Raw genomic sequence first — 27,238 nt, forward strand, 5'->3', positions numbered from 1 at the left:
GCAGCTGCCGAGTTTTTTTTTCCTTCCAGAGGAAATCCATATACCTTACATTTGTCTTAATGAATTCTGCAAGCTAGCAATCTGCTCTGTTCCGGTGACTCATGCTGCTCGCTCGACCGAGGCTGTGCAGGCTTCAGCTCTGACCTGGAACACTGTGTTCGCCTGGCTTTTATTATATTACTCCTCTGCCACACACATATTCCATATTTTAAGGACTACACTTTTTTTTTGAACAAAACTGGTGCTTCCTGCTCCACCTCTATATTGAAGACACGACATCCACAGAAGTAATGATCTGTAACTGCATGCTCATGGGAATCATAAAGTATTTGCATAGATATTAATATGATGTAAAGTATTACCATGAAAATAAGCCCAGAGTTTAATGGAATACTGAATTACTATGTGCAAATTAATGAGACAAGTCATACAAATTAATTCTCAGTATATTGCCATTAGTACAACTTTTGACTCGGCTGAGATTAGAGGCATTTTTCACATTGGGCAGAGTCGTTTTTTCTAATTTGACCTATTGAATAACAAATATTCTGCATGCATGTGCAGATTATGAAACAGTTGGGCACAGGCATGCATAAGGCCCCACCACCTCACCTACAAAAGATGCACAAACTTTGTGTTGGTTTAGCCTATTTTTGTTGTTTTGCGCATCTCATTACGCATCTCTCTTTAGTTTCCTGTATCTTTAATTTTGAGTCTCTTTGTAGTTGCTTTGCATCTCTTTGTAGTCCAGTTATGTCCCTGTGGTAATTTTGTCTCTCTTTGTAGTTGTTCTGAGTGCCCTTGTAGTTGTTTTGTGTCTCTTTGTTGTAGTTTTGCGTCTTTGGTGTCTTTTGTGCCTCTCTTTAAAGTTGCTTTGCATGTCTTGAAACTTGTTTGTGTCTGTTTGTGGTCATTTTGTGTCTATTTGTAGTTGTTTTGTGTCTCTTTGGGGTAATTTTAGTCTCTTTTTTGTCAATTTGAGTCTCTGCAGTTGTTTTGTGTCTCTGTAATCATTTTTGTCCCTTTTTGGTGATCTTGTGACTCTTTGTAGCTGTTTTGTGCATCTCTGTGGTAAGTTTGTGTCATAGTTTTGTTGTTTTCCCTCTTTTACTAGTCATCTCTTTGTAGTTGCTTTGCATCTATTTGTGCTCCATTTGTGTCTGTTTTTGATATTTTTCTGTGTCTCTTTGTCATTGTTTTTGTGTCTCTTCAGTAATTTTGAGTCTCTCTACTGTTGCTTTGCATCTTTTTGTGCTCAGTTTGTGTCTCTGTGGAAATTTTGCATCTCTTTGTACTCAGTCTGAGTCTCTGTAGTTGTTTTGTGTCTCTTTTTGCTTATCTTTGTCTCTTTGCAGTTGCTCAGTTGCATCTGATTTTGGCATTTTGTGTTGCTATGTAGTTGTTTTGTGTCTCTTTGCAGCTGTATTTTTAATCTCTCTGTGGTCTTTTTGTGGTCATTTCATGTCCCTTTGTGGTCATTTTTTAATCTCCTTGTCGGTACATGTGTCTTTGAGTGACCTTTTGTTAGTGAGGGCCAGGAGGCCACTGAGACTTTAGGTTTGTGTCCGGTAGATCAGTTCAGTAATCCATCCATGTCTGTACAATATAATCAAGTTAGTTGTTCATAGAAACATCATTTATGACCAGCTGGGTCACATTTTCATTTTCCTCGGGCAGCATACCATATTGTGACATATAAAAAGTTCAGCAGGGTCATGTTTTGAGTAATGTTGGTGGTAAATATTAAACCCGAGTTTGTGGTTTTTGATGATGTGACAGGAAGCTTTGTCAGAACGAAGATATGGCCGAGAAACAGGCTTGAGGTTTCCACATGTCATCACAGGGTGACGTGCAATCAAGGGGATGAACATATGCTGCATCACTGAAATAACAAAAGGTCACACAGTCATTTCAGAAACATGCCATTTTAATCTACTTTCGGCAGTGATACTGGCTGACTTTTCAAATGACTCGGGGGCATTTCGTGTTATTCGGAAGTGCAGAGTACAGCTGGGGAGAGCGTGGATGTCGAGGGTTCAGATGTTGCAAGCACACGGCATGCTTGATAGCCAGCTGCACCGCCGGGCCGTCCAGTAACATATGAAATTCCCACAGATACATCATCATGTTGTCAGTGAATAGATGAGGTGCAAACGCTCGCTGAAAGGTGATGGGCTCAGCAAACGAAACACTCTGCCGACGTTGGCTCATGTTTGCTCTTCTATGGTGAGACTCCTCCACACGACCAAAAATATCCGTGCTGACGTTCCTCAGCGCACAAACAACATGACAAAATGTGCACTGTGTGAGAGAAACTCGAAGCCAAGGCCAGTTTTAATTTGAGGCTACAAATCACACACACGCTGTAAAAGAAAAATTCAGGAGTTTGGTGAAGACGGTTGAGTCCAGGCTCAGTCTGTGTGCCGGAGTCGAACAAACATTTTAATTTGGATGCAGTGAGGGTCGGTCAGTCAGTCAGTGTCCTTGCACGACCTCTCTTCAGCTCCTTAACAGGGCTGACTCATAATCCCAGCAGATGAACTGAACCGGTGATGGTAAACACTAGAACATTACAGTACATGGAAGTGCAGACAGCGCCGGTCCAAGAATAACCGCAGCATTCTCTTTGTGCTTGCCCGTAGAACCACACAGCCGGTGCCAGACCAATCAAAAACCAGTCCAACTCAGTCTTTTGTGGTGTCTCTCTCTTCCCCGCCAGTCAGTGAACTTGGTTAACAGAAAACATCTTTCATGGATTTATTTTTTCATGCTCTTAAACTTGCAACAGGCGTCTTTTTTTTAATCAATTGCATGTTCCTCCTTCGGCACGATGATATTGATTGTATGCAGATTTAGAGAGTGATTTTAGTTGTTTGAGTTAATGTCAGGGATACTCAAGTTGCTTTGCATGGAGGCCACTTCTGCAAAATGACAAGAGTCCAGGGGCCAGTTGCAGCAGCCCCATACGTGTTTCTAGGATTTTGGAACTTTCTCGGATTTTAGGAAGTCATCTCAAGGATTTTATGACATTTTAGAATGTTTCCAGGATTTCAAGACATTTCTAGGATTCTAGGATGTTTAAATGATATTAGGACATGTTTAGGATTTTAAGACAGTTTTAGAAATTTCTAGGATTTTAGGCCATTTCTAATATTTAAGGATGTGTCTAGGATTTTTGGATTTGTCTAGAATTTTGGGACATTTTCAGGATTTTAGGATGTTTCTAGGACTTTAGGACATTTCCAGGATTCATCTGAAGTATCTAGGATTTTGGGATGTATATCTAGGATTGTAGGACCTTTCTCTGATTTTGGGACATCTCTTGGATTTTCTGACATTTCTAGGATTTTGGGACATATCTGGGATTAGGATTGGGCCATTTATAGGACTTTTCATGTTTCTAAGATTTTAAGACATTTCTTGGATATTATGACATTTCTAGGATTTGAGGACGCTTGTAGGATTTTAAGACATTGGGGCTTAGCTAGGACCTCTGTCGGGAGAGTGCTTTTTGATGCTGAAAGTACAAGAACAATTCCAGCTGTGAATCACTTTATTTTTATTGTGAATTAGAAAATGGTTGGTGAGCCACCTGGCACACTATCAGTGGCCAGTTTTGGCCCGAGGGCCGTAAGTTGAGCATCACTGATGTAGACTGTCTGTCCCCATCTGCGTGTTTTTGTTTTCAAAATCCACATAACTGCATGAAAATCTTGTATAGCCAGAATATCTACGCTCTGCTAACAACAACAACAACCTCCCAGCTAGCAACTTGTACACTAAAATGTCTTTTATGTTTTATGTGGCATTTTCTTTTGAAAAGGATTTAGTTATTTTAATGCCTGGGATCGCCTCCCCACGTGCAAATGTTCCACCAAAACAAGCTCCTTTCCAAGTCGATTTTGCAAGTCCACTGGATCCTGGGCTTAATGCCACCACAGACGAGTGTGATTGGTTTCAAGAAATACAAACAACTGTGGACAATTTTTTCCTTAGTGTGGAGTTATGTTGGGTTCAGCCAGACCTTTCTCCGGCGTTCTGGGTATGCAAGACAATACCATCCCTAGAGCCATGCCGCTAACGTGGCTACCACTTTTAAAATCTTTTTTGCTTGCTTATGATCGCATTTGGTCATGTGTGTCCTTCTGCACAACACTGTAATTTCCTATCAGCCAATAAAGACGCACATGTCCACACTATGGCACGAAGAGTCTTCTTCAATTTTCGTGAATCATTGGTTTCTTCTGTCCTGATGTTACATTGAGGTTTTTTGGGTTTCATGATATTCTGGACGGGCTGAATGTGGTGTGGCGGCGAGCCAGTGAAAAAAGGAAACAAGAAGGGGAAAGAAGTTAAGTGTCAGGAGAGACGACCAGAGACGTTTCTGGACTGCTGTGTGTGTCCTGGCAAAGCAGTTTTGGCCTTGACAGCAGTGCACAAATATGTATAAAATTGATACTCAACATATGGTCAATGGGAAAAATCTGGGCCCGATAGGTAGCCGGCTGGCCCCTAAATCATTCTTTAATTCACAATTAAAATAAAGGAAGTGTAAATAAGGTACCAGAGTGCAAAAAAACAGTCTGTCCTAAAATCCTAGAATTGTCCTAAAATTCTAGAAATGTCCAGAATCCTAAAAACATCTTAAAACCCTCGAAATGTCCCTAAATCCTAGAAGTGTCCTAAAATCTGAGAAACACTCTACAATCTGAAAAAACGTCAGAGAATCCAAAAAATGTCCTCAAATTCTGGGATTGTCGTAGAACCCTAGAAACATCCTTAAATCCCAGAAATGTCGTAAAATCTTAGAAATATTATGAAACCCTGGAAATGTTCTAAAATCCTATTAACCTTCTAAAATCCTAGAAATGTCATGAAATCATAGAACCATCCAATAATCCTATGATTCCCTAAAATCGTAGTTACATCCTAAAATCCTAGAAATGTCCTAAAATCCTCAAAACATCCTTAAATCCCAGAAATGTCCTTTAATCCTAGAACTATATATGGGGTTGCTGCGACTGGCCCCTGGCCTCCTGTCGTTCTGTAAATGTGGCCCCCATGTAAAGCCAGTAGAGCATCCTTTCTGTAGAATTTTCCTCTTGTTTCAAATGTCGCTGCGACAAACAACCTCACATCCGTGAAATAAATACAGTGTGAAAATAACCTGAGTACACTCTCTGTCCTCTCCCCCTCCACAAGGCTCCATTTCACCAAACAGAGATGTTTTTCTTCTGGTTCGGAAAATACTTTCCTTTCATTGATGAAAAGATAGACGGCATTCAGAGATGAAATTACTTTCCAAATGGCCTCTGACTCACCATCTCTATTCCCAGTGCTCTCGGCGCTCACCCCTCCCTCACACCCTCCCTCCCCACCTTCACTCGTCCTTGAGCATGTTCTATCTATTGTAACTGTATACAGCACTTAGCACTTCAGACAGCAGACAAACCAGCTCAAGGACAACCGCCCACTCTTGTGATGCTCATAAATAGACTATTTGTCCGGGCTTACCAATCACCTTACCCACCGAGCCCATGTGGGTGCGTGTGGACATTGTGTGGCTCGCACCGAAATAGATCTGCCGCTGCGTGAGCGTGGATTCAGGCCTCCAGCCTGCAGCCACAGGGAGGAGCATTGTTGTGCCTTTGAAAATTAACAATAATGACTCACAAAGTCTATCCCTTTTTAATGTGTGATTTTTTATCATCCGTTTGCAATCTGCGGCGCCTGAAAACAGGTGGTCTCACCTCCGCAGAGCTTCCCAGAATGCAACACTCTCCCAGACTGTGTGGGACATGACCGTCAGCACATTCCTGGAGAGCTGGATCCCCAGAAGCAACAATCCCTTTCAATTAGCACCCTGAGAGGACAGAAGGGGTCTAGATAGAACCCAGAGAGAGGGTTTTGGGTGAAATCTGTTACAGATGGTTCTCAGTATAACCCTTTATGTTGCGTTCCAGGTAGAAAAAAATGTTATTAGTGGGTGAGATGTAAATGAGACCCTTGGAATAACAAAAGGTTCTTGGTAGAAGCCCCTTGGATCCCTTGGATGGATTCTTGTGAGCTTCCTTAGAATCTGGAGAGATTCTGGATAGAACCACCAGAGAGAGTTATGCGTGTAAGTAACACACCTTGAAGGATTTTCTGTACTAACTCAGAAATCACTATTTTTGGAGGTCCCCTGAGTTTGTTTTAGGTTAAAGGGGCTAGGTAGAACACCCTCGGTTTGTTCTTGTTAGCACCCTTAGAATGTTAAAGAACCATTACACCATGGAAGGGTTTTTTGAAGAAACTCTCCCAGGAGGTTCTGGGTGGAATCTTTCACAGAGGATTCTAGGCATAACCCCTTATGTTGGGTTCTAGGTAGAAAAACTCAAGATTAGTCAGAGAGAGATCTATGGGTAATGTAGTCTGTCGCTATTTTTGGAGGTCCCCTGAGTGGGTTTAGATATACCCTTGGAATTTGAAATGATTTGTGGTAGAACACCCTGGGTTGGTTCTAGTTAGCACCCTTAGAAGGTGGAAAGAAATAGAGCCCTAAGAGACCATTCTGAGTGGAACCATACAACATGGAAGGGTTTTCTGTAGAACCTCTCATAGGGGGTTCTGGGTATTATCAAAACTACTGCTTCTGTTGCTACTACAAGGGTTTCGGGGTGGAACCTTTCACAGATGGTTCTTTATATAACCCTTTATGTTTGGTTTGAGGCAGAAAAAATCATGACCGGTAGGATAGAGATCTATGGGTAATGTAGTCAACTGTTGTTTTAAGAACAATAAATGAATAATGAATAACAAAAGGTTCTTGATAGAACCCTGTAGGGTCCATTTATAATGTGTGATTTTTAAAAAATGTTATCATCCGTTTGCAATCTGCGGCGCTTGAAAACAGGTGGTCTCACCTCCGCAGAGCTTCCCAGAATGCAACACTCTCCCAGACTGTGTGGGACATGACCGTCAGCACATTCCTGGAGAGCTGGATCCCCAGAAGCAACAATCCCTCCTTCCTCTCTTCCCTCCCTTCCTTCCTGCCGCCCTTGTGTCCTCTCCTTCGCTTCCGTGGATTGCATCACTCGTCTGCCTCCTGGCCTCCGCAGCTCGGACCCTTTAATCACACATGGCACACGCACACACAAAATAAATGTGTGCACGCCGCAGACACACACGAGCGCAGACACACACACACACCCACTGTGGGCACGAGGAACCCTCGTCAGTCCTCGTACTGGTTTTGTGGCTTCAGTTGGAATTTTATGGTTGGTTTGAGCAGAGGATTCTGGAGGTTTTCCAGCTGGCCTCCAAAGACTCGGCTCCTCTGGTTCTCTCCCTCCGTCTCTTTGTTCCTTCCTCTCCTCTCTTTTTCCTCTCCTCACCCCCCTCCCTGCTTCACCCGCTCGCCCTCAAGGTCAGAAATATCCTGCGGTTTAGGTTTGATCCCCTCGGATATGGCTTCACTTTCTCCCTCTCTCTGTCTCACACACACACTCTGAGAAAAAAAGGTTCAGAAAGGGTTCATCCTGAAGGGCTGAGGTTCTACCTACAACCATTTACTTCTAAAGAACCCTTGCTTTGAAAGAAAGGTTCTTTGTAAGACAAAGAGATCCATTAAGAACTAAAATCATTTGTTAGCTGAAGAGAGACCTATCGGTGATGTAGTCACTTAATATTTTTTAGAGCCTCTTTGGGTGGGTTCTCGGTAGAGTCCTCTGGGTGGGTTCTATTGGTATTTAAAAGGGGTCTTAGTAGGGTGGGTTCTAGAAGAAACCCTTTTAATATAAAAGGGTTCTCAGTAGCAACTCCTGGGTGGGCTCTAGATGAAACCCTTTGAACAGAAAAGACTTCTTAGTAGATTATCATTGGATGGGTTCCAGATTAAACCCTTTGGATACAATTTGGTTCTCGGTTGAATCCCCGTGGTGGATTCTAGATGAAACCCTTGGAATGTTAAAGGGTTCTTGGTAGAATTGCCCGGGTGGGTTTCAGATGATACCCCTGGAATACATCCTTTGCGGAACGTCCTGGTTTGGTTTTTGTTAGCACCCTCACAAGGTGGAAAGTTTCTGCATACAACATTCAGACAAGTTGCGTGAAAGCGTTCTCAGTAGAATCCCCCTGGGTGGGTTCTAGATGAAACCCTTTGAATACAATTGGGTTCTCAGGAGAATCCCCGACTGGGTTTTATATAAAACCCTTGAAATATAAAGAAGTTTGTCGGTATACCTCCAGGGTGGCTTCTAGATGAAACCCTTAGGAAATTAATTGGTTTTTGGTAGAACCTCCTAGTTAGGTTCTTGTTAGCACCCTTACAAAGTGGACAGGCTCTGGATAGAACCTTTAGTAACCTTTAGAATCTCTGAGTGGAATACCTTACACCACAGAGGCGTTCTTTGTGGAACTTCTCACAGCAGGTTCTGGGTTGAACCTTTCACAGATGGTTCTAGGTATTCCCCTTTATGTTGGGTTCTAGGTAAAACTCTCTGAGAGAGTTCCAGTTTGAAGCTTAATAGGTTCTACAAGGAACCAAAAAAGGGGTTCTCCTACGGGAACAAGCTCAAGAACCCTATACTTTTGTAGCAGCTTTATTTCTAAGAGTGTACAACCTTACTGTAAGCATACTGCAGTACTCTAAGCATTCCCATACAGGAAACACATGCTGGGATCAGCATAGGCGGGTCCGTGTGTCTCCAACTGACGACACACACACACACACACACACACACACACACACACACACATATACACACATCAGGGGTCAATTGAACATGCAACATTCAGAGATAAATCCGTCAGTTGAGCACCAGTTGTTGTCATGTGAAGACCTTATCCATCTTAATTCTCTAACAGTAAATAAAAAAGGGCTGTTACTTCACTTCTTCCCATGGAGTCTCAGTCTGTGAGGGGACGGCACTGAGCACAGCCAGGTGAACCCTGCTCCTCTGGGTTCACCTATTCTCCGAGTTGTGTAACATGGCAGAAGTCCAGCACTTGTGTAATACTGGGGGCCTTGGCTGGCTGAAGGGACGCCAGTTTAACCGTCATCCTGTCATATCCGCCCGTTAATGGAGGAAAACAAAGTCTTGCCCAATTAAAGTCCTGATCCCGAGTCTCTCAGTGAGCATCAGGCATGGACATACAGATGTTGAGTTAAGGTTTTATACTGGAAAATAATACTCAGAGACTTTGGATCTTACTCTCTTCGAAAATAGGGTTCCAAAAGGGTTCTATTTTTATCAGCCTCCCTGGGTGGGATCTAGTTGAAACCATTGGAATATCAAAGGGTTCTTGTCAGAAACTTCTGGGTGGGTTTTTGTTATTACCCTGAGAATCTAAAATGATTCTGAATTGAAGCACCATGGTAGGGTTCTCTGGAGAACCTCTCCTGGGGGCTTCTGGGTGGCACCTTTCACAGATGGTTCTAGGTATGACCCAGTATGTTGGGTTCTAGGTAGAAAAAACAGAGTGGTGGCAGAGAGATCTATGTCAGTATGATTTTTAGAGCCTGCTGTCGCTGGGTTCTAGATGAAACCCATGGGATATAAAAGTGTTTGCGGTAGAACTGACTGGATGGGTTCTTGATGAAACCCTTGGAATATAAAAGGGCTCTTGGTCAAACCTGTCCAGAGGGTTCTTTGTGGAACCATTAGACCATTGAATGTTGTCTTTGAAGAACATTGAATAGGGGGTTCTGGGCGGAACCTTTCACAGGTGGTTCTAGGTGTAACCCTTTATTTCGGGTTCTAGGTAGAAAAAAACTTGATTAGCGGGAGATGTATGGTTAATGTCATCTATTACTGTTTTTAGAGCCCCCTTGGGTGGGTTCTGGATGAAACTCTTTGAGTGTAAAAGGATTCTTGGCAGAACCCACTGAATGGATTCTCATGGGTTCTCGTTCGAATCCTTGGAATATTAAAGAGTTCTTGGTCAAACCTGTCCAGAGGGGGTTCTGGGTTTAAACTTTTACCCTTGTTTTAGATGTTTCTAGACATAATCCTTCATGTTGGGCTCTAGGTATAACCCTTGGTGGAATCTTGGTAAAAGGTTCTACCAGGAACCAAAAGGTTCTCCTATGAGGACAAGCAGAGAAAACCTTGTATGGTTCTAGTTGCTTTTATTTGTAAGAGTGTGCCATAAAGCAGGTTCCTTTCTCTTCTCCTGTGAAACAGAGAGCTAAACACACCTTGGATCTGTGTAGAACAACCGAATCAGACGTTGGTTCCTCTCACCAGTTCTCATATTCTGTTAAGTTTATTTTGTAACATTTGTGCGATGGAGCTGTGAAAGGAGAACACTGGGTGGGCACTCTGTGCTGACAGAACGCTCTGTGGAACCATCCGGGACTTTCCTCATTAATTTTTATTACCACTTTGCTCACGCCTGGGCCTCCTGGCACGCCGAGCGCTCTGCTGACATGTCTGGCCCTGAGCGGAGTCAATCACATGTGAGGACGAGAGTTTTGACAGGGATTGCCGTAGCGCCGTTTCGGATCGACGCTTTAACAGGAAAGAAGAAAGACTCTCCCAGTAAAATAAACCACAAATAGTTCTCGAGAAACGCTGCGCCCCGCTGCTCGGTTTCAGCGTGTTGACACAACGACTCAAGACAGATTGTTTTTCAAATATGCAACCGGTCGTCAAATATACAGCGTCAAATTAACTTCAGGGGTCGCCTCCCAAAGGTCTGCGCTCTCCGTGCTGCAGTCGCCCATTTTCTTTGGGTCGTCTCCCAGAAGTGAAGGAAACCACAGACGTGAAGTTAAGCCCAACCATCATACCACCATGGCTCAACCCATGAAATATAGCTGACCTGGAGATGTACTGTAAGATGACTGGACTGGTTTTTTAACCCTTTGAAATCTGAGCAAACTGGCTCGATTTATTTAAAAAACATGGGAGGAAGGCAACGAGCAAAAAAAAGAAGAAATGCCTTCTTACTAAGAAATTAGTAAAAAGTACAAGAAAATTATCTAAATTTTTTAAAAATATGTAATTATGTTAATTTAATTATTTTTTTCCAAATTTTTTTTTCCTTTGACATTTTTCTCTAGTTTTATAAAAGTAATTTTATAAATCTACTAATTTATTGCAATTTGTGAAACATCTGCTACCAAGTTTCTCACTGAAACCGGAGTAAATTGGTGCAGTTTCTGCAATGAGCAACGACACAAGAAATGACCTAAAAAACAAAATTAGTAGAAGAAAAAAAGTACAAGAAAATTACCCTGAAAAAAATTGGTAATAAAAAAAGAATGTAAAATAAGTTAAGGAAAAATGCTTTTAAAAAAATCATATTTTATACCAATTTATTTAATTATGTAAATTATATTTTTTTCTCTAGCTTTTTAATATCTTTGACATTTTTGTCTAGCTTTAAAAAAACATCTACTCTCGAGTTGCTCACTGAACCATAAACATATTGGTGCAATTTCTTTGAAAAACACGAAACATTGAAGAAGAAATGACCGAAAACACAGCAAGAAATAGAAGTAAAATAGTAAAAAAAAAAAAAATTAAAAAATGAATTTAAAAAACAACAACACGCACATTAACTGGGAAAACTACTAGAAAATTTTAATAATTTGTAACAGAATTTTATATTTGTAATTATGTAAATTGGAATTAACTTTTTCTTTCTTCTTTTTCTTGACATTTTCACCTCCATTTTTAATAAATAATTTTCTAAATCTACTCATTTCTTGCAATTTATGACAGATCTACTCCAAATTGCTCATTGCTATTTTCCCATGTTTTTTGCTCAGGGTTCAAAAGTGTCAATACTGTAAGCAGCACAAGGAAACTGATATTTCTCCAGGTTTCAAAGGGTTAAATTATTCTCATCATAGTTTAATGTGCAATACATTGCCTTGTGTGATTTATATAGCTGCCACTGCTTGCTTCAGAAAAACCAAAATCTCACAGTGGATGAGAAAATAAGGGTGGTATTTCCTGTGCAGTTTCTGAGTATTCGGTCCTTTAAGTAAGATCCCGAATGCTGACCTCTTCCCTTCTGACTCTGTGGATCGCCGCAAAATCCCGATAATCCCAAGAAACACAGCTTTGCTTTAAGAGCCACCATTGTCTTTGTTGTTATGAACCCCGCTCTCCTCCAACATCCTTTTGAAAAATGCCCAAAAATGGAGAGGAGAGAGGAGAAAGAGCATGGGGGCTGTGGAGGGGAGGGAGGGGGTGTAGGATCTGGATCTGACAGGCTTCTCCGGCGATGAGACCCATGACTGACACATTTACTGTGGAACAAGACATCTATGTGAGTGTGTGAGGGTGATAGACACGGAGTGAGAGGATGAGATAGAAATAATGCCTCACACATACACACACACACACACACACACACACACACACACACACACACACACACACACACACACACACACACACACACACACACACACGGACAAATGTGAGCCCAGAGTGTCTGTTTCTGTCAGCTGAGACAAGTCACGGGACCGAAGCCTCCAGTTCACTAATTTCATCCCGTCCGTGCTGCACGGCGAGGAATTTTGCAGCGGCACAGGCATCCCAGCGGGACTTTATACCCCGACCGTAAACCTCGCCTCAGACACTAATGTGTCACTTTTTCCGTAATGAGCTCTCATTTGATCTGCTGCCATCGAAATGGCTCTCCATCCAGACAACTGTCACTGTTTATCCATATTACGAAGATAACGGGGCCATCTTCTGTGGTTTGGCGGTGTCGGATGAGCGCCGCGTGGAGGAGATTGTCAGAGGAGAGGAGAATGATTCATTGTGTTGCTCTATAATTGAATGATCCAGCATTCATCGTGGGCATGATGGTGAGATCATCTCCCACCATTAGGCCTCGGAGCTGGGCTACAGGAGAGCAGCGCTGTGCAGGAAGATTTAAAGCACCACACCGGTGGTTTTGTCCACGTTACAGGGAACTTGATTTTCTTTGGGGCCACTTCGGCAAAATGACATGAGGCCAGGGGCCAGTTACAGCAGCCCCATACATGTTTCTAGAGTTTTAGGATATTTCTCAGAATTTAGGATATCTCAAAGATAATAGGGCATTTCTCAGATTTTCGGACATTTATAGGACTTAAGGACATTTCTGGAAGTTGAGGACATTTCAAAGTTTTTAAGACAAATCTAGGATTTAGGGGCATTTCTTGGATTGTAGCATGTTTCTAGCATTTAAGGATGTTTCTAGGATTTTAGGACTTTCAGATTTTAGGATGCTTTATGGATTTTAGGACATTTTAAGGTTTTTGGGATGTATCCAGGATTTTAGAACAAATCTAGGCTCTAAGGACATTTCTAGGATTGTATGATGTTTCTCAGATTTTAGGACGTTTTTCAGATTTTAGGACGTTTTTCAGGTTTTAGGATGTTTCAAAGTTTGAAGGACTTTTCAAAGTTTTAAGGACATTTCTAGGATTGTAGGATGTTTTTAGGATTTTAGGACATTTCATGGATTTCACGAAGTTTCTTGGATTTAAGGACATTTCCAGGATTTTACGAAGTTTCTAGGATCTTATGAAATGTTCAGGAGTTTTGGACATTTCTAAGATTTTAGAATGTTTCTAGGATTTTAGGACATTAGGGGCAAATTTGGCCCACTGGCCATAAATTGAGTATCATCAGCATCTTAGCTACAATTTCCACATCTTTCTATTTACTGCTGTTTTGTAAAGCAGATCATAAGTGTTAAGATTGATATCCCATTTTCCAGGAAGCCGCTGGTTTCCAATTATTCCAGCACGGTGTGAAAGTCATTTAGCAGCAGCTTGGAACTTCATTAAAACAGTAATTAATCATGTGAAACATTTACTCATCTTTATGTTTTTGTCAATACTAGTCTAACTTTCCTTGAACTTGCATTCGGGAAAGTTATCTCTTTGTTTCCTTGTTTTGCTTTTCAGAAGCCAACTTTTACATAGATGATGCTAAAAAATGTGGCACCAAGTCTCCACATCTCACACCTGCATTACAATGATGTTCATCACTAATTTCATAGCATAACAATCTCCAGCAGGTTTCAGCGAAAGATAAATGGCTGGCAATAAAGGAAATCTAGCATGATTTATAGATAAAGGGGTACACCTGCAATTTGTTTGGGGAATTTGTGAGAGGCGGAATAAGAAAAGAGTGGTCAAATAAATTTAATAGTCCCTTGCTTGGAGTATGGGGAAAGTTCGAAAAAACTTGCATACCATAAATCTCATAATGCAACAAAAGAGCTCCCCACTTCACAATGCAGGCTTTCTGTTATGAATTTTCAGTCTCAAATCTAATCTAAGATGACCCTGATGATATCACCTGGGTTATTTTCTTAGAAATCCCTTCAGAACAACAGAAGATAACATAAAACTATTTCCCCAGCGAGCCAAATCTGGCCCCCAATAGGGTGTCGGGTGGCCCCCCAACTATTTTTTAATTCACAATGCAAATACAGTGGTTCACACCAGGAATTGTTTTCATGCTTTTAGTATACATAAGGTGCCAGAGTGCATAAAACAGCATAAAACTAGAGCTTGTTTATAACGAAATATGTCAGTGGAGGATATCCCACAACCCTGTGACAGAAATCCCAGCTAAGATCCTCAAAATGTTCAAGAACTATGCTAAAATTCAAAATATGTCCAGAAACATCCTAAAATCTGATAATCGTTCTAAATCCCAGAAATGTCCTAAAAACCGTGAAATGTCCTAAAATCTTAAAAAATGTCCTAAAATCCTAAAAATGTCCTAAAATCTGAGAAACACCCTGAAATGTCCTAAAATCCTAAAAATGTACTAAAAACCTTGAAATGTCCTTAAATCCTAGAAACATCTTAAAATCTGAGAAACTTAGTATCATCCCAGAAATGTCCTTAAATCCTAGAAATGTCCTAAACTCCTAGAAACATGTATGTGGCTGCTGCGACTGGCCCCCGGCCCCCTGTCATTTTCCAAAAGTGGCCCCCAAACAAACCAAGTTAAGTGTCTCTGCCCTTAAGTACCATGATGATGATGCAGTGACGAAGGTTCTTTGTGAGAGACAAGACAAGGTGCTTGACCTCCTTTGAGAAGCCATCTGTATACTGTGTGTCCCTGCAGTACAGGACAGACTGTCCCCAACGTCAACAACACAGATACTAATAATCTCAGAGCTTCTTAGATTAACACTCAGATGAGAACTGTGTGCTTCACTGCTACAGATATTAAAGGATCCTGTCTCTGGTCTAATACCTTTTAAAGTAAACAAATAGATCATTAGAATTTGAGAATACTCAAGTCAGGTGTCACTTTTGATCACACGTCATTAGTTGGACGTGGTGCCATCGTGACATTGAGAACATTGTGTGCGTGTGTGTGAGAAGCAGAAGTAACGTGGAGGTCACCTTGACTTTGCTGCTGCAGTGCAAATCAGTAAGTTAGAGAGGGCAATCTTTTTCACATTTGTCTAGCGAGTCTCACATCAGAGCACAGAGAAGCAATTTACCCTCTCAGCATTGCACAAAGTAAATACACAAGCTGCAGTCATAACCTCGCCTCCCTCCCTCTCTCCCTCCCCCCGCCGCCGCCGCCTCCCTCTGTGTGCACGAGTGATAAAAGGCACGAGGACAGGCGGAAGACTGCTAGGTACACAGGTAGATGGACAAAATGATCCAGTTTGCCTCATTAAGAGGAAAAAAAAAACGTTATGTTCCCGGCGATCCTCTTAGAGCCGGGTCGTCATGGAAACCAAGCAGCATTGTCGCAGACTGTTTCCGTGGGGCTTCTTGTCTGTCTGTCTGTGTCTCTCCACATTTGCTCTCCATCAGGGACACTCAGATCACTGATATTCTACACCACAAGGCTATGACTCATACACATCTTTTTTTTTTTTTTGCATCTGGAACAAAAAGGGGTGGGAACACAACAATACACACACACACACACACACACACACACACACTCACTCACACGTCTTTACACATAAACACATATATGCACATATGTTTATACTCAAAATATACTTTGAGCTATGGACAGATTATGAGACAACAGGCCCCTGGGCACAGATAAGCAAAGGGCCTCGCCTGTGTAAAAGCAAGACACACACACACACACACACACACACACACACACACACACACACACACACACACACACACTCTCTCTATCTCTGTGGTGGTTTAGTATCTTTGTGTAGTTGTTTTGCGACTCTTTGTAGTTGTTATGCACCTCTCTGTGGTTTTGTATATCTTTTCGGTAACTTTGCATCTCTTTGTAGTCATTTGCGACTCTGTGGTTGCTTTGCATCTGGTTTACCTTATTTTGTGTCTCTATGCAGCTGTTTTGCATCTCTTTAAAGCTGATTTGTGTATTTTTATGGTCATTTTGAGTGTCTTTGTAGTTTCCTTGTGTCTCCTTGTAGTTGCCTCGCATCTCTTTGCAGCTGTTTTACACCACTTTGTGCTTGATTTGAGTTTCTTTGTGGTCCTTTTGAGTCTTTTTGTGCTAAATTTGTGTCTGTAGTTGTTTTGCATCTTTTTGTGTTGTTTTGTGATTCTTTGTAGTTTTATTGTGTCTCTTTACAGCTGTTTGCATCTCTGTTGTCTTTGTGTCTCATTTTGTGTGTCTTTGTAGTTGTCTCTTTTTTCAGCTGTTTTCATCTCTGTAGTCTTTTTATGTCACCATGTGGTCATTTTGTGTCTCTTTTGTGTCTCTTTGCAGCTGTTCTGCATTTCTGTGTACTCACTTTGTGTCCTTGTGGTTGATTTGTGCCCTATGCAGCTGTTTTAAATCTCTTTGTTTTTATGTCTCTTTTTGGTCATTTTGTCTCTCTTTGTAGTTGCAGTCTGTCTCTTTGCAGCTGTTTTGCACCTCTTTGTGGTCTACTTGTGTTTTTGTGGTCATTTTGAGATTCTCCCTGGTGGGTATGTGGTTTTTTTTTTTTTTTGAGTGACATTTTGCAGATGAAGGTCAGTGGGGGCCCCTGACACTTTGGGCCCTCGGGGCCTGGGCCTGGTAGTCCTGTTCAGTAAACCATCCATCCTTTGAGAGCATCCAAACACGCACATTTCTATTACACAAATCTATTAAAAAGAATGCATTGCATCACAGACTTTTAAGATACAAAGGTTATACCCTTGTGCCTTTTTCATAACATGACAGATGTGCTCCACACCACACAGTCCTCATTTCCGAGTGGTTATCTTTGCGTCCGTCCGCCTTGGTGATCCGGGCCGTTTCCCCCTCATTATATATCAGGTAGATTATGCGCTTTAATCGCTCTTTAGTCTCACAGATCGGCTGATGCGCTCAGTGTGTTTCCCGCTTATCTAGGCCACCAGATGTCAAAATCTGGGGCCTTGCAGAAAGTCAGAACAGCATCCTCAGTAGCCTGGCGGGCAGGGAGAGGAGATGACTGATGTGGAGGAGAATGCCAAACTTTGTAAGGAGGAGAGAATCTGCGGAGGGGGTTTGTGGGAGAGACGAGATGCAAGTGTGTGCCAAAGATGTTTCAGGCTGATTTGAGTTGTAGATAGGGAGCCTGGCTTACTCAGGCCGGTGTAGGACGTACACACACACACACACACACACACACACACACACACACACACACACTCCCTGGGGTGCAAGGTAGAACAAAGTGATGAGTGACCCAGTGTCTCATCGTTCTCCTGCCATTGCCTACAGCTGTTTCATCAAAGCTTCTCATCTGGCACCTCTTCATGTGCCTGCCCGATGCACACATGCATGTACACACACACACACACACACACACACACACACACACACACACACACACACACACACACACACACACACACACACACTTGTCTCGTAGCAATTTATCTTTCCTGCCAGCTTGATCTGGCCGCTTATCTCTTCAATCTTTTTCCTAACTTGGATGGACACACTCTCCCTCTTTCTTCCTCCCCTCCCTTTAAACGGGCATTAACTACATATGGCTTAACTGCATTCTACATTCCACATATGGATCTACAGACGGAGGATAAAAACATGCTCGAGACATTTGATGTGGATACTGTGTCAGAGAGAGAGTCTTTAATCATTACAATCCCTCTACTGCAGCATCTTCGCTCCTCCTCGTCGCTTACAGATCATGTGCTTTCAATGTTAATGATTCAGAAAATCCATATGTGGCGGTTCATGTATGTATCTGCAACACTTTGAGTTTTCTATACATAAACTAGGTGTATAAAATAATGCAGCCATGAGCGTTCAGTCATTTCTGTAAACAAGGCCATTGTTGGTAGCCTCCGTCTTGTACCAGCAGCATCCAAATTTCAAAATTAAGACTACGTTCCTGTTAAATCCTGGTTTTCTGTTATGAATAGAATGCCTCCCTGGCTTTGCTTCATGGTTGCATGCTGAGGGATAAACATGTTAGCTGTGATTTTTCAAGCTGCCTTTTATTCGGGCCACTATCTGCCATTTCAAGACATTTTTTTTAGCTATACAGGAAGAACATCCATTGCAAAAATCTGACCCAATTCTTCTCATAAATCATCTTATTTTCTCAAGGTAAATATTCTGTTCCCTTAACCATTTGAAAACGGAGCAAAGGGGGTTGATTTCTTGCAAAAACATGCAGAGAAGACAATGAGAAACTCAACAAACAAAAATTTGCAAGAAATTAGTTAGAAAATGAAAATAAGCACAAAATGTGCGTCAAAAAGCATTTATGTGTTTTTTATCTGTAAGAAATTTTTAAATAAATAATTATAATCAATCTAGTTTTCTGGTTAACTCTTTTTTCTATTTCCCCTTTTAAAACCATTCACTAATTTCTTGCCATTTGTGGAACATTTTTCGCCATTTTGCTCACTGCCTTTTCGCCCATGTTTTCAAAAGTAATCAAACCAATTTCCTCAACTTTCAAAGGGTTGAGTAGTTTGTAAGAGGAAGTCAGAATGCAGCACAAGAAAACTGATGTCGATCCAGGTTTTAAAAAGTTAAATCAATCTGGTAAGAATTTAGCTATGTGGGTATCATCATAGCACCTTTAATTGTCAAGCTTCAGCACCACCTGTCTCCTCCGCGTGTGTGTATTTCCAGATTGCACCTGTCATTTTGACCTTGAGAAGTCTGACGTTTCTGTTTGTTTATTTATTTATTGCCGTAGCGATGCTGTTGTGTGCGTTCAAAGCTTAATTTAAATCATCACATTTCAAATCCTTTGGGATTTAGCTCAGATAAAAAAATAAAACTGGTATTTCCATTAATCCTCGAGGCTAAATATCTTTGTTTAGAGTCATAAAACGAAAAATAATAGGACTGTAGGATAAAAAGACTCCCTGACATTGACCTAATCAAGAAGGGCTGAGCGTTGGCACACATGCAGGGTGTTGCCACCGTGCGACTACCTCCCTCCAAAACCATCTGTATCCATCTTCCAATGCATTAAATGAACTAATGAGGTGTGAAACTGCCTGTTAAAGTCACTGATTGCAAAGTGTGGGGCGGCTTCCACAACAGAACAGCATGTAACATGTAAAGGCAGCTATTTTGCAGCCAACTGCAAATCAAACATCAGTTAACAAGAAAGTCAGAGAGTCTTGTGCGAATCTCAGCGGAGTCTTGAGCTCAGCGGTGCATAGCTGATGAGTTTCCTGCCTAACTGCTTCCAACCAGCCAGCCGCTCCCTGGCAGACCAGCCTGTGTATGACTCATCACATGGAGCATGTGATCGTCCTCTTAATGCACACACACACACGCACACACAGAGTCACATTTATCTGCAAGGGGTTTCCCTCCTGTTACAACAGCATTACATGCATTAAGAAATCCCTGATAAGCACAGAAAAGGGAAGCCCTTTGCATCTGTGTGTGAGTGTGTGCATGTGCATGTGCCTCTCTGTCTGATAGTGTTTATATTATTGGCAGAGCGAGTCGATGTGTGAATGAAAGTGTGTTGATTTTCCTACGGGGCCACCATTTGATGAGGGATGAGTCATCCGGATGGAGACCCTGAGGAAGACTGGCAGGGTTGGTGATTCACCCTGCATGAAAAAAAATTGTGTGTACATGTGTGTTCTTGCCATATATATACATAAGTGTGTGTAGTGCAGCACATTCTGTATATAATTATAATCCATGTAATCAGAAAGGGCTGCAGTCCTGTTTAGTATAAAGACTGAAAGTCCACATGGAGACAGGTGGTGGCGATGGGTCAAACAAACACAGGACTTTCCCTGAGGAGACAGGTGTTCATGTCCTTTGTTAACCAAGTTAAGTTTGAGTTAATTTAATATATGACATCACCATGTTTTTTTTTCCTAAACCTAACCTCTGTCACTTTATGTAAAGTGTGAAAGATTACAGTATGCCCCATTATTTTTATAAACCTAGCCAACGTAACTTTACTTTTCTAACCCTTACTTATGTTAACTGATTTAGGACGTAGCTTTAAATAAAGTGCCTGATGTGACGATGCCCAACCATGTTTCCGTACCTTAATCTAACCTACATAACTTAACCTCCGAAGCTAACTGTCCGTTAAATACTTATCTTTACCATAAGTACATAACTAAGTCAATCATGTAACCTGACCAACCATGATTATTCTCCTCAACTTGACCTATGTAACTTTACGTTAGGAAAGCAACTTTACGTTAAGTGCGTAATGTGATGACGCCCAACTGTGTTTCTTTTCCGAAACCTAAGCGACATAACTACATTAAGAACAACATGTTTTTATTTTTTATAAAGTCTAACCAAGGTAACTTTACATTACATAACTAAACTTTATGTTTAGTGAGTAACGTGATGACCCCCAGCCATGATTATTTTCCCAAACCTAACCGGTGGAAATTTACTAACACCTAACCAACATAACTTAATGTTAAGTGCGTAAAGTGGCACCATTTGCGGTGCGCTAATTTGTTATTTATTTGTCTGTCTATCTATCAGCACCCTTGCACTCGTTATATTACATCGTTACCGCCAGCGTTTCAACCTGGTGCCGTCTTGCCACATTTCGTGTGCAGGTGACGTTCGGTTGCGTTCTTAAGTGACGCTGCCCATGCGTGTATTGGGAAATCATGGCAGGTGCTGTCCAGCCGTCCTCAGGTATATATTAACACCACAACAGGTTATGTCCGGCTGTGTTCTCACCTGACGTCCAGTGGCGTTTGCTCTTCCAGGGGTCACCTTGAGCTACACAATATGTATACATATACAGTATATTTGTATACACTTGTATCAATGTGTGTACATGCATGTGTATGTATGTGCAAGCATTCATGAGTGTGTATGCAAACATATGCCATCACTAGTGTGTAGTGCGTTTGTGTATATGTGTGTCCTATGGGTAGGCAGCCTGCTTTGAGCTGTTTTTGTTTATCTTCCTGCAGAGTGGGGCGAGTCAGTATGTGCATAATCAGAGGAACGCCACAGGGAATTGTTGACTCCATTAATCCAATACGCAGGAGAGCGTTCCTCATTCCACACCACACGCCCCCAAACTCACACTCTTATCATCCGCCTGAAACAATATGAGCGCCATAATGCAACATGGACACAAGCATCTGCATTTATGTGCACCTGTGATTGAAGTGATCTCATTATTTCCTTGTATATGTCTATACCTGCAAAGAAAGGAGAGCGCAACATTCTGCAGCGGAGAGGACTTAATCAAATATATCAGAAGCTGGTGGCTCTGAATCTGCATGTTTTTGTATTATTCAGAAGTCTTTTGTGTCTGGTGAGAAAAATCTTCGATGTTCTGACAGAATTCCATCGTTGAGAGATTCATTTTGATCGTCCAGCTTTGCAACTTTAATGAAACTGTTTCTGATGAAGAGTTTCCAAATAAACTTTGAGATTTTTTTTTAACAGATTAAAAAAGAAACACGAGGAAAATTAAGAAAACATCATGACAACAAGAATTCTTGCTTTGATTACAGCTGCACCGTTCATTAGGAATTGTTAAAGGCAGGAAAATTTGCTTTGCTTTAGGGCCAGACACAACAGCCCCATACATTTCTAGGATTTCAGGACTTTTCTAGGATTAAAGGACATTTCAAGGTTTTTAGGACATTTCTTAGATTTTTGGACATTTCTCAGATTTTAGCAGATTTCTAGGATATTAGGAGATTTCTAGGATTTTCGGATGTTTCTAGGACTTGATGTTTTAAGGATTTTATGACATTTCCCAGATTTTAGGACATTTGTGGGACTCAGGGACATTTTTAGGATTTAAGAATGTTTTTAGAAATTTAGGATATTTCAAGGATTTACGATATTTCCCAGATTTTAGGACATTTGTGGGACTCGAGGACATTTTTAGGATTTAAGGATGTTTTTAGAATTTTAGGATATTTCAAGGATTGTAAGACATGTATAGGAATTTAGGACATTTCAAAGATTTTAGGTAATTTCAAGGATTTTAGGATGTTTTCGGATTTTATGACATTCGGACGATTTTAAGTCCTTTTTAGGATTTTGGGACATTTTTAGGATTTTAGGGTGTTTCTTGGTTTCAGGACCTTTGTAGTAACTGAGGATATTTCGAGGATTTTAGGACTTTTCTAGTGCTAAGATTACTGCGACTGCTGTTATTATTACTGCTCTAGAGTTTTGATATTGCTTGTGTGCCTTATTTAGGTGTACCTAAAATAGCTCTGCCTCAGATTTGGATGAAGTAATTAATTAAAGGTGATAGAGTTAAAATCACAAAATATGTAGGCCTAATTATGCTGCTTAAAAACGAGCAGCTAAATATTCTCATCTGTAACTGTAGAGAACAAAGGATGAGTTCTAACAGAATTGTGAGAAGACAATCAATATAACGCATCGAGCTCCAGATCTCATGCAGAATACAAAATGCTGTATTGACAAGACCACGATGTAAACATTAACTGCTAATCAAAATGCCAAACCCAACATCCATAAGCTGTGTTCACATGCTAATTTCTCAGTGTGTAATTAAGACTCATTGTCATTCATAGAGGAAGGATATTATTGATGCTTTTTTTATTTGCACACCTGATTGTTAACACGCTTCTGGTTCTCCATTTTAATATAGATGCATTTCTGTTTGTCGGTTACAAATAGAGAGCACAGACTGTAGCTCGCTTGGAGTTAATAGTCTCAGCTACTTTGGTGACGCAGCAATATCATTCTCCCTAAATAAAAACACGTTCCCCAAGTCCCCTGCATGTCAGCCGAGCAAACAAGCTCATTCACCGCGACGATAAGTAAAGCTGAAGTAATTCATTCACATAAACAGCGGAGGGAGAATAACAGTTGAAAAGCGGGACTGTATTTAAGTGCTTTCTGAATGAATGAGTAAAGAAATGCCACAGCAGCTGCATTTAGTGATACTGTGGGAGAACTTTCCACTCCATTCATCAGCGGCGAAAGAGGAAGAGGGGAGTGAGTAATAGAAGAGGAAAAAAAGGGAGACAAAGATACAATGAGAAGGATAGAGTTGATGAATGAGAAGGGCAAACAAAGGGGTATGAGTAAAAGAAAGAGAAAACATGAGTGAAAGCAGGAAGAACGGAGAAAGGAAGAGAACAAAAGAGGGAAAGCATGATGTTCAGGAAGACAGTGAGTCGAGTTCAGACTTTCAAAGAGATGCAGCGCCTGACTAATTTGCCGCCGCTGAGACCTCAACCAACCAAAGCCAATTTGTGCAGCTCAAGGTGACCCCTGGGAGAGTAAATCAGAGTGTGTGTGTGTGTGTGTGTGTGTGTGTGAGTGAGAGAGAGACCCAAGTGAGAAACAGTGTTCCCTTATTTTGATAAATCCTCATCAGTGCCGCTGTGAACAAACAAGTGCTGCTTTCACCTATCAAAACACCACACATGGGCTTCACACACACACACACACACACACACACACACACACACACACACACACACACACACACACACACACCTGCATTATCATCACGGGGGAAGATTAATGATCTTGCTGTTGTCTCTTCTAGATAACAGCCTCATCATCAGCCAAGCTTCCCGCCTTGCTGATCAATCATCTTAATGTAAAGAGATAGACTCTGACTGCTTTAACCACAGCCGCATTCATGTGACGATCGCTCATTATGGCCTCCGTGGACTCCTCCTGAGAACGCCATGATGTGCACAGTACATCCATAACGTAGCCTTTATTGACTTTAAATCAGTGATATTCAGCTCACAACCCATGGATTTAATCTGGCCCCCCAAACCATTTTCTAATTCTTTTTGTACTTTTAGTATTTGTAAGTTACCAGAGTGCATAAAACAGCATCAAAATAGAGCTTGTTTATAAAAGAAAGTGCTGGTGGAGCATCCCTGACAGAGGTCCTGACTAAATGTCCTAAAATCTTAGAAATGTCAGAAAATAACTGAAATGTCCTAAAGTCCTAGAAGCATTTATGGGGCTGCTGCGATTGGCCCTTGACCTCTCGTCATTTTGCAAAAGCGACCCCACACAAAGCATATTGAGTATTTCTGATGTAAGTAGTTCACACTGTTCTGCACTAAAGATAAGAGGGGAAGAAAATGCTCGTTTTACCTGACATACGTACACAACATCACTCACTTTAGCTTCTTAAAACCCACCTGCCTGTCAGTGACCAGCCTATTTAGCATACTGAAAATGAAAATGGTTGAAAACTAAACAGAGAAAAGTGGGTTCGCCCTTATTTTGTTGCCAGCACGGTAACACAAACAAGAAGAGCAAAAATGTTTTATTGACGTGTCAGCTAAAGTGCAGTGTTAGTAGTTATCAGATGGACAGCAGTGGATGTCACATTACAATCTCCACAACCTGGATTACTTTTTAATGATCAACCATTTTTTTAATATTTTCATAGGAGGGCGAGCTTTACGGACTAAAAGAATGCAAACGAAGGAATGGACACATGTTCAGACGTTATGACTGCTTCAGAGGTAGGAAATCATTTATTTTTTCTTTTCTCTCTTGTTTACCGTGCTGCTAAATGTGAGTGAAATGTACTCTGGTGCTTATGGTTTTCTACACACATACAATCCTACGTGTATATAAATACACATATGCATTTGCGTACATACTTTCACCCACATACTGCATACATATATATACACATACACCCTCATATTTCAACATTAAAAAAGTTTATTCTAAGTAAGCGTTAACGCTTGAAATTGGTAGCTAAAACGAGATGTCGTGGCTGAGTGCAGTAGTCAAATAGTTGAATGTATTGGACAAACACTGAAATGTGGTATTGGCAGTACTCGGCACATGAATGCAAACTTGACCAAACTGGCTTTAATGTTGGCAATTACTATTACTATACTATTTAAAAAAAATATATCCACTTTTATATATAATGTCCAGTGTGACCCATGTTATAATCCATTAACTGCATTTTAAACACGATGCATTGCGTTGATGAAGGGTCAGCCTTAGACCCTCTGCAGGACTGTGGGTGTGTATTTTACGAGAAAACGCTGCACAATATTTCCTCTTTTTATATCTCTACAAATACAGTAAGTTTGAGAAGACACTAGATAGCGAGAGCAGCAGACTGAAGCGGTGGTCTCTTTGATCAACACCAAGTGAGTCCTCATCTTTTGTCTTGCCACTGGCTGCGTTGGCATGGAAACCCCAGCAGAGCGGGGAACACTGTGGTCGATCGGCAAATGGGTCACATGGAGAGGGAAACGAGCAGAAACCCGCACATACAGACACACATGCTTAAAACTTGTGTGGCAACCCCCTCAGCATCAAGTGCAGTGTTACAAAGTAAAGAAACCCCTGACCTATTTCACCACCGGGCAAAAAGAATGAGACCCTTTCTTTTGCACAACATGCTTATGTTGCAACATGCTACACAGTTAAAGTGTAAGCCACGGGCCATATGTTTTACATAGTCAGTGCAAGACTTTTTTCAGCATTGCACACAACTGTTTGATTCACTTTCCTATTAAAAAAGGGATTTTTGAAGTGGGGTTGTTTGAGGTACTTATCCATAGACTCACGTGCAGGTGTCAGTCTGCAGTTTGGAGAAGCATGCAGGAGTTCGACATGGAAGCTAAACAATGTACTTCTGTAGATGGGGCAGCAGAAAAGCAGATTTTATCCACACACAAAAAACAAACAACATATTAATTAAGTGTGCGCTGTATTCAGAGTATTTTCACTGCTTTACCTTTCTGTCAGACAGCCAGTTTTAATGGGGAAGCTTCAGTTCCCCAAAGCCACAAGACTCCATTGACAAAAACAGTAATTTTAGCGCGCTGAACACAGGAGCTGCTGGTCTACAGCTGTCTCCATCTGTTAGATAGTTACTGTTATTGTGTGACTTTGGTGAATCCAAACTAACACTTTTGAACGCCAAAGTCACACAATAACACAAATAAACTAACTGATTGAGGTAGCAGTAGACCAGCAGGTCCTGTGTTCAGTGATGTTAAATCACTGTTTTTCTGAATGGAGTCTGGCTCTGAAGAGAGAGATAAAATTTTTCATTTTCCGGTTGAAATGTACTGACGTAAAGGTGAAGCAGTGAAATTACAATAAAGTGAGTCGAAAAATTAGAAAACTATAGCAAATAAGTAGCAAAGATTTAAAGAGCTACTGGCTGCTGCTTCTACATGCGCTGCTGTTGTCAACGATTATTTCTTCTGTTTTCTCGGGCGGGCGGGAGGGGAGGATGTGTCGAGTAAACCTAGTGTTCGTTGTTAGCTTCCCGTGTAAATGTGATGTTTTTCTACACCTTAGCATGTGCCTCTTTTTCCTAATCCTAACCACCTGTGTCAGCATGTTTACTGACGTCCTGGCGTGGTTGCCATGTGCTTTTGTTGTCTAAACACAACCACGTGCAGCATCATCTCAATATGTGCTTGTGTTGACATCGCAGTAGCAGCATCCCAAAACGAAAAGACGCAGAGGGATACCTGAACATAATATTTAGACGCTGAAGTCCACCGTTGCAATATGTGACGGCTTGGGATGAGAACGCGTTGGTATGTAATCTACTCTAAATTCAAACTTTTCCTTTAAGTCATTTATTATTGATATCCGAGATGGCTGTCGGTTTGGAAGATGGAAAAGCCATTTGGAAGGCAGATGCAGAAGAGTCTGGAGAAGCATTTGTTAAATTAACACTGGGCTCTCTGAGGCGGCCTCAGCTTCCTGCTGCATGAAGCAGGAGACAGGAAGAGGGTTAGGGAGGCTCTCTGCAATTGCCTCCTGCTCGAGGAGAGCCCTGCACGGTGACTCATTTCTGGTTAACAGGGAACACTCACTGCAGACAAGAGCACGGGAAGTGAGGAGAGGGGAGGAGAGGG

At 41.4% G+C, this 27,238-nt stretch overlaps 1 long non-coding RNA gene across 1 annotated transcript in view; it reads left to right on the forward strand.

Annotated features, from left to right (window-relative positions):
* LOC148186794 (uncharacterized) overlaps positions 1-27,238 on the forward strand; it is a 79,194-nt gene that overhangs the window by 3,038 nt on the left and 48,918 nt on the right. Inside the window, exon 3 of the long non-coding RNA XR_015779163.1 lies at positions 24,781-24,856. This is a non-coding gene — a long non-coding RNA (uncharacterized LOC148186794). The remainder of the gene's footprint in view (positions 1-24,780; positions 24,857-27,238) is intronic.

The sequence above is a fragment of the Plectropomus leopardus genome, chromosome 16 (assembly GCF_026936395.1).
Source record: "Plectropomus leopardus strain MGB_pleo_1.0 chromosome 16, ASM2693639v1, whole genome shotgun sequence".
NCBI classification, from domain to species: Eukaryota; Metazoa; Chordata; class Actinopteri; order Perciformes; family Serranidae; genus Plectropomus; species Plectropomus leopardus.